Source organism: Amblyomma americanum, chromosome 11, assembly GCF_052857255.1.
Source record: "Amblyomma americanum isolate KBUSLIRL-KWMA chromosome 11, ASM5285725v1, whole genome shotgun sequence".
In the NCBI taxonomy this organism is placed as follows: domain Eukaryota; kingdom Metazoa; phylum Arthropoda; class Arachnida; order Ixodida; family Ixodidae; genus Amblyomma; species Amblyomma americanum.
Window position 1 is genome coordinate 15,259,570 of NC_135507.1, and position 8,993 is coordinate 15,268,562.

Consider the following 8,993-nt stretch of genomic DNA (forward strand, 5'->3'; position numbering starts at 1 on the left):
TATCTCCACAGGCCCTGATGCATTTTTCCCCATTTTATAAGCATTCTCTTACCTTTATATATATCTTTTAAAAGATTAATTACTCCATCTTCCACATCCAATGAGCCCAGTATGTCCCACAAATTCTCTTGAATAACGTTGTCGAAGGCTCCCTTAATATCCAGAAATGCTAGCCATAGGGGCCTGTGTTCCTTTTCCGCAATCTTTATACACTGCGTCAATGAAAACAGATTGTCCTCCAACCTCCTTCGTTTCTGGAACCCATTTTGTAGCTCCCCTAGCACCCCCTCGTTCTCCACCCAAGCCTGCAATCTGTCCTTTATAATCTGCATCAGCACCCTGTAAACCACAGATGTCACTGTTACGGGACGGTAGTTACTGCGTCACCTTTGTCCCCCTTTCCCTTATATATCATGTTCATTCTACTTAATCGCCAATCTTCGGGGACTTTCCCATCCACGATCATTTTATTCACTACGTGTATTAACGTTTGCTTGGGTTTTGGTCCTACCTTCTTTATTAACATAACCGCTACGGTGATGCCGCGCCACCAAGTTCGTTCTTCAGAAACTATAGTTTCGTTTTCCGCGCAGACTGAAATTTTCTTGTGAGGCGCGAAATTTTTGAATAGCCCTTGAAACTCAGGCTAGGGCGTAGAGCGCTCGCAAAAACCCCGCTGCACGCGACTTTACTACATCGGCAGCGTATATTTTCGATGCATCGAGTAGCAGGGTCTCTGACGATGATATCGCATCGTCGGATATTGGTTCAGGCGCTCAAAACCGCGGAAACAGAGCCCGGAACGTTGGCCTGTTAGTTTCGCTTTCGGTTTCCGGTACGCTTGTGCGAACAGAGCGCTGCTTTGAAGCATATGGAGTCTCTACGGTGGTGCGGTGCCATCTGGTTTGTTGTTCAGGTACTAATTTTATTTTTCTGCGTGGATTGCAATTTCCCCACGAGGCGCGAATTTTTGCAAAAAAAAAAAAGTTTTCAATTTTGCAATGCCCTTGAAGCGGAGGCTACGGCGTAGGCCGCTCCAAGCGTGGCGTCGAGCGCGGGGATGGTGCGCGATCGAAAAAAAACCGCTGCACGTGATTCCACTGCATCTGCAGCAGATATTTTCGATGCATCGAACAATAGGGCCTCGGACGATTGGATTTCGGTTCCGACGCTGAAAAGGAGCAGAGCCCGGAACGTTGGCCTGTTAGTTGTACCTGTACAATACTTGTTTGTATAATTTTTCTGTTTTTCCTCAAATGACATTATTTGCAAGTTGTTTTTTTTTAAAGCACGCTTATCAAGCTTTATTTTAGCACATAACAATACTTCCAATTAGTTTTTGTAGGTTGGTTGGTTGGTGTTTCTGTATATATCGTTGGACACCTGAACCGCGCCGTAAGGCAAGGGATAAAAGAGGGAGTGAAAGAAGAAAGGAAGAGGTGTCGTAGTGGAGGGCTCCGGAATAATTTCGACCACCTGGGGACCTTTAACGTGCACTGACATCGCACAGCACACGGGCGTCTTAGCGTTTTGCCTCCATAAGGCGGCTGCGTTTTTATGGAGGCATTTTTTATGGAGTTTTTGTCAAACTGTAAAAATCATATCACGGACACACTGAAATCACTTTTCAAAGGGCGTAAAGAAAAAATTTCTAGATCAAAAAATATTTGAGTTCTAACTTTTACATTTTAGTTATAAAAAGAACTTTAATCATTTTGTAAATTGCCAGAATTTTTTAATAAATTATTTCGGAGAATTATAGTCATGTGAATACAATTTTTTGTTTTAATTTTTGTTGTGTTTTCTACATTTCCACAATATTTAGAACAAGTATTTCTCTTGAAATAAATTTTACTACAAAGCGCATTTTATTCCAATCATTGTTATGCATTTTGTATAATTTTACCTATCATACTTTTTCTATAAAGATTGTCTGAGACCTGTGAAAAACAGCCCTTTTTCTCATGGTAACGAGAGAGTTCAGCCGCGTTTCAAAGCTTCCAAACGGATTTATTTTAGATTCCTGTATAAGCATTAAAAGCAAGGAGTTCGCACACTCACCATACCAGCGTGCGTTTGTAGATTGATACCTTATTCCAACGATAACCAAATGCGCAAAAGCCAAGGTGTGAAGAAATGCAACGCAACAGCGCTGATTTATAGTACAATTGGTGCCGGCCAATGGGTGGACAGGCTCCACAGCGACACCGTGGAAGGATGGATGGAAGCATGTATACGAACCTGAAGCGTGCAGAGGCAGGGAGTTTGCTGCTGGAGAGAGAACTAAAACTGCTAAACTTATTCCGTACTGTTGCAACCGTTACGCAGGGAAGAAAACGTTGCAAGGAGCCGTAATGTTACGCATCACCTAGCCAAAAAAAGAAACGGTTTTAATTTTTTTTCTTTGCCATCCATCTCTGAAAACTGCCGCCCAGATTTCTTTTCATCCACCTCTATTGTGTTCCTTGTCACACCCACAGGTGGGGTACACCTTCTGAACGCGGAACACTTTTGAATGCTTTCCTTACGGGCACGCGTTGTTTCCATACGTACGGCCGAGTAAGCCGAATGCGGAGTGAGTGATCTGCAGTTCCGTTGCATGTCTCGTTCTTTTCTTGCTTCTTTGTCCACATTTTGATTGAGTGTCGCTTGTTCTCCCCGCAGTCAGAGGCCAGCCATATGGTAAACTGCATACAGACAGCTCGCGAAAATCTTATTCGTCAACGTTCTGCCATGTAAGGCATTAGATTAGCAAGTGGAATTTTTATTATGGCACATGCTATACGACAGATTTGGAGCCAGTCAGCAAAAATGTTGCTAAGACCCAGGAAGAAACATAATATATGAAAGACAGAGGACGAAGAAAATTGTGAAGAGGTTTGGCCATATAGAAGGGCCACGTGTTCTGCATGTTTAAATAAAGAGCGCTGAGAGCGTTACAGTACTGCTGGGGCAGTCACTAAAGGCCGGGGAGACCTCGGCTAGAGGGCTCTGTGGAGGGGCTTTAGCTAGAGCTACTATAGCTATAGCTCTAGCTTCCGCTAAAGCTAGAGTGAACAGCGCCTTCTCCGAGCAACTCCACGTAAATGATCGAGCGGGCTGACCATACTTCATCTCATAAGCTGTTTGCAGCGCTGTGGAAGGTATAGCTCTCTCGTCCAATTAGGGCCAAGGAAGACAAGAATAGTCCCTCAGATATTTGTGCAGTGCGACTATTTTTCAAGCATTTATTGCAATGATTGAAAAGATAGTTCGGTGCGGTGTTTCGCAAGTATAGCGAGTGTTTCATTCACTGGTTAAATTAGCAGACAAAGTCCGCACGAACAAAGCACTGCGAGGTCCTGCTGACAAGTGGTGCGACGCCACTCGTAACAATGGCGCCCGCCGAGTAGGGCCAGCCTCCTCCACACAGCAGCTGGAGACTGGCGCTCTTTCGTTCCAAGAGATGGAGCCACCAGTCGAGGGGCTAAAGAGGTGGAGGAACACGTTTTGTAGCGCACGGCGTTGATTGGCTCAGATCGCCGCGGCCTTCACGGCGCTATATGTTCTAGAACTGGGAAGTGTGCCGTCCGCGGCGCGGATCAATGGCGACGAGGTATATAAAGCCCTTTGATACTGAGTCAAGGGGTTTTAGAGGTATGTTGCCAGAGCGATGAAAAGCGTAGAGGGTGCTGGCTGTAATACAAGTGCTGTCCCATCGCTCGCGGTGCGGAGAAAACACTTGCAGCGTCTGCTTCTATACTACGTCTCATGTGTTGTTTTCTCCCTAGTCACGTTGTCTTGCAGTCGTGTCATGGTGAAATGTGAACTGAAGAGAAAGTTGGAGAGACGACGCGACAAGAGAGACTGCGCGCACTAAGTAGGGCACAACAGTGATGACTGCTCGCGGAAAGAAGCGTGATCAGTGTTTGGCGCTCTGCTAGTAGCCCATCGACGTGAAGCTTATTTGCGGTACGTCAAAAAAGTCATTTGACTTGGGTAATTAGGCCAAATTCGGCTATGTGTGCTAGTATGATGTGTTTCGATGGTGCGTTGCTCTGCTAGACTAAGGTGGTTGTTGGTAAGTGTGTTAATTTATCCAGATGTGAAAGGACATAGCAACACAGCCATAGCACCTGTCTTGTGCCACTGCTCACCTGGCCACCAGCAACACTGGCGAGTAAGCCACCCAGTGGGCAGGTGAGCAGTGGCACAGCACCCAGGTTCTCTCCTGGTTACCACCGGCTACACCTTGGCAAGCAAGCCAACCGGTTGGCAGGTGAGCAGTGGCGCAGTGGCACAAGGCGGGTGCTATGGCAGCTGTTGCCATCGGTGGGACTTGGGTTGCTTGGGTTAGGTTGCTAACCAGGTTGCTCTTCCCTAGCAGCTTCTCACGATTAAATGGGCGACTGCCTGACACGGTGGGCAGGTGAGCAGCCTGCCACAAAACCAGCTTCAGTCAGACAAACACACAATGCCCAAATGCGGGGAATGGCGAAGTGCTGGCACACTAAAAAGGACTGTGGCAATTGCATTCGGCATTGTGAGATACTTTACTTGAATAAAGCAAATGCTGATGTTAAAATTTAGCAAATTCTTTATTCTTTACTCCGAAATACCCCGCCGTGCCCAGGGCGCATTAGCAGGAGGATTGACAGCTTTGAAAACGACAAATCATTGCTCCAGCACACTTGAGCACCGTACAATCGGTACCACTCTTTTACGATTCGCACCAAGAATGGATTAGCATAAAGGTTCATCCTTGTCCAGTATTCTCAAATTTCGAAGTCATGATCAGTTCGTTTGGATATGTAATGTGTTTGTGTTAAGTGAACATCTTTATTAATTCTAGTCGTGTTGTGAAATTCTGGGAACGAAAATTTCAGACGGAATTTTCTTCGACGGAAGGACAGCGCTTCCCATTTCGATTGTTTTCACTTTAGTACAGTTTTGTCTTTGCTGACATCGTCGCATCCAAAACACTTTTAAAATTAGTGTTACGATATTTTTGTGTTTTAATGTGATGCTGCTCAAATAACTATAAAACAGGATTAAAAATAAATCATAAGCTTTATGCATCCCAGAATTTTTCAACTGTTCACCCAGCAACGATTTTTCAAATAGCAGAGCTTATTTGCACAATTTCGCTATAACTATAATGGTGAACGGTTATAACGATTCACCATGATCACATACGGGACACTTTTTTTTTTACTGGGCGCCATGGTAGATATTGTAGTGCGTGTCGTTGTCAGCTCCTGTCCATGTCTTGTCATTTTATTCCCATGCTGCTTTCTGCGTTAGCTCCTGGAAGGCCGCCGTAATTTCAGCTAACTGTCTGCAGCATTCGTGCCGAATAAAGGGACCAAAGAGATCATTATCGAATGCGCTATAAGAGATGCGGCCGCACCCCGCCACATAAACCCTCCATTCTCCCGGAGACATTGACAGAGCGGCGAGCGACAATACTTGAAGGTTCTAGCCACAACTAGAAAACCCGGGAAAAATGCGCACCTTCACACGAGCTAAAGTGCAGCTCCCTTTTTCCGGAAAGCCTAAGTGATGTGAAATAAAGTGACCGATATCATTGGTTTACTTGCTCCAAGTACTTTTTGCACAGCTCTGTCATCATGCGAAGTGTACGGATTACGTAGACACATTTCTGCACATGCTACTCTACCTGCAAAATTTGTCGAAAACTGGCGCATTCGATAACAAGGCGATCATAATAACAGCGTTTACGTAAACATGCGAGGTATCAAATTCCCACAATACGATAAGAAAATTGCATCCTTTTTCAAGGCAGCTTAACCGCTTTCGATGTTACAGCGCTGGTAGTAGCCGTCTTGCTGGGCACACTTTTCCTTTCATGACCACTAGCCACACTTCTAAAGAACTATGTGATCATTAGGCGTGAACCGCCCGAGATAGATATATTAGATGAAGCTTATGGTACCTAAGCAGAAAAAATTTTCAAGTTAGCGCCTTAGTAGCCAAGCCAAATATTGCGCCGTGATTACAAATTCCACACAAATTGCGCCTACTGAGGAGGTTCGCCAAGCTCTGTTCCGCGCTCATAGCACTCCTCTTAGACGCAGCGCCCTCTCGTGCCGCCCTCAGCTTTCATTGCTGAAACGACCCGCTCTCCACCCACAGGCGGAACACTTCCCAGTTCTATAACAATAAAACAATGCTGAAAACAGCTTTGTGCGTCTGTGGATAGTGAAGAGTGACACCCATTGAATCGCGTCACGCTGCGGCGCATGAGCCACGTGACAGATTCTGCTCCACCCACGCTGCTATGCTCCACCCGTCCCCCACAACTTCGTCGTGTGTTCCATCAAGTGTCTCGCCTTTTTCTGAGCTGTCAATCAAGATGAACCAGTACCAACATGCCCAACTTCTCGCTCTGCTTCCCCACAACTTCGCTGCTCCAGCGCTGGCGGGGCAGAGATTGTCGCGTGGCATGTGCGCAACGGAGTGACGTGGTTTGATGGACGTCGTTGTTCGCTCTCCGCAGGCACGCGAAAAATGGCCCAAGTTCGTTGCCCGACGGAATAGCATTTTCGAAATTCTAAAAACTGATATGGATATTACTTACGAAGGGCTGCATGCATCTCAAGAAATAATCATCCAAACAGTAGGCTAAAAAGTTAACTATTAAATATTAGTTAATTAGCCTAGTAGTTAGTATATCTTGGTGTATTCTGATGCACATCACGAACGACACTATGCAGAAAAAAAGCGCTCCACTAACTCAAAAAGCCTATTTTTTTAAAACTGCAGATAGTCTTAGGTGGAACATCCTGTATAGCAGTGGAGGGGTGAAGGCGATCATTTTTGCCTCATTCTGAAAATATTTGGAGCAAAAAGAGAGAGAGAGAACGATGGAGAAAGAAAGGCAGGGAGATGATCCAGAAGGTTCTGTTGTGCTACCCCGCACAGAGGGAAAGGGAAGAGCGGATTTATAAAAGACGGATATTCCCCACAAAACACATACCTTCTATAAAACGCCTTCAAACAACTCCAAACATTGAGCAATGTCTAACTCTGGATTGAAACATTTAAAAAACATTGCAGCAATGAAAGTTTATCCGCAAACGTTTTTAAAACCTACTGGCAAAAGAGGTTTACTCACAAACGTTTTAAAAACATACTGACAAAAGAGGTTTATTGACAAACGTGTTAAAAATTTCTCTAAATATATGTTTTCCACGTAACATTTAAAAAATTTCACTGACGAGAAGTTTATTCAGGAATGTTTTAGCGAGGTTTTTTAACAGCAATTTGTTCCGTGTTACAAGTTCCAGTGCAAGATGTGCTGTGTTCTAGTTGCTGCCAAAGATGGCGCTCTGATCTCAGGTGATAGCGGACCCCACGAAATCTTGTAACGTGACGAGTAGTTGCTGCCACAGATCGCGGTGTGATCTCAGGGTGGTAGCAGACCCCATGAAATCTCGAAACGTTATCAGTAAGAGCTAACGCTCTTAAAAGCATGAGCACTAAACCTAACGAGATCATACTGGTTCTAAATATTTAGCATACTGATCTTACGTCTATAGGCTTCATATAAGCAGCTATTTCCAGAAAATAAAAATGTCTAAATATGTTCTTAACTAGTTCTTGCAAACAAGTTTTCTAGATCTTTTCTGTCAGAGCATTAACAGTCATATAACACCTCTTTTTGCCTCATTGTCTGCAGAACATCTGAAAATAGACTTCTTATAGACATTAGCGTATACATTTGTAGACGTTTTTTACACGTTGCGTAGCCCTTATGTTTCATGGGTCGAGAGCAGAGTTAAAAATGAAGAATGTCTAACAAGGATGTGCGTTTGGCAACGTCATAGTTTGTACCTGAGACACGTTGCCATGAATAAACGGAGCAGTGATTTCCGGACATTCAGAGCCGACGATCATTGCGGCTACCGTAATTTGACTCACAAGGGCCACAGGTGGGCTTTACCGAACGAGGCAGACTTAAGTTGCTTGACAGTGGAACAAATCACTGATCCATTAACGCAACGGTTCGGTTCAAGACCCTTTTCCCAAGCATTTCGTACCAGAAAAGCTGACCGCAAGGCCGAGGCAAATCTCGCACCAGAACTGGTGGGTACTTGGCAGCACTGGGGATCGAACCCAGCATCTTCCGAATGAGAGACGGATGTTCTGCCACAAGGCCACCGCTTCACATGTACGTAATCACAACAACCGCCCGTGAAAACCCAGTGCCACGCAGCTTGCTTCATACCCATTAACGCTAAGCTGCGTATTAGCACAAAAGCCCTATTCCACTAGCAAACCTGAAAAACTCGGGGTATGTGTGAAGCCTCAACCTTTGGCGGAGCACCAGCGGCAGAGGCCTTGCACAGCTGCTTCTTACTTGCAAGACGTGTAATGCGTCCCAAACTACAAGAACACGAGCATGCTATTTCGCCAAAGTGATAAATTAACATACCGGAAAATGGAGGCCTTCTACATTTATCACAATGGCCCGATGTGTATCAGCAGCCCTTCCATTACATTGTCCGAGAGAGAATTCGGATCTATCCTCCCACGTGTCTTTTAGAAAATTTTCTGGTTGCAAGAATTTCTTTTAAAGCCTATATATGTGTTTCGTTCTGCAGGAAACCCAGCTGATAGTCTGCGCTAGTTCATGTTATACCACCGTCTTTTTGCCGCTGTGAGCAAAAATGAACATTAACTTGCACAAATTTCTGCTTTACTCAATTCCAAGAAAAAACAAGCGTAGCAGGTGGCAGCAGAAACTTAGGCAGGTGAATGAGATTAAGAAGTTGGCAGGGATAGCGTGGCCGAAGCTGGCACAGGACAGGATTAATTGGTGAGATATAGGAGAGGCCTTTGCCCTGCGATGGGTGCAGTCAGGCTTATGATGACGTGCACCCAACATCAGGACAAAGGCATTCAGCATTTGAAAAGTTCAAGTTAGGCGTGAACATTGTAAATCTTCAAATGTTTGGGTAATCAATGCGTTTGTTTTTTCAAAGCACGAG

General features: G+C 44.9%; 1 protein-coding gene across 1 annotated transcript in view; it reads right to left on the bottom strand.

Moving 5' to 3' along the window:
- LOC144110110 (glycoprotein 3-alpha-L-fucosyltransferase A-like) overlaps positions 1–2,356 on the bottom strand; it is a 7,825-nt gene extending 5,469 nt beyond the window's left edge. Inside the window, exon 1 of the mRNA XM_077642926.1 lies at positions 2,242–2,356. The gene's annotated coding sequence lies outside the window, so the exon portion shown is untranslated. The remainder of the gene's footprint in view (positions 1–2,241) is intronic.
- Between the last annotated feature and the right edge of the window lie 6,637 nt (positions 2,357–8,993).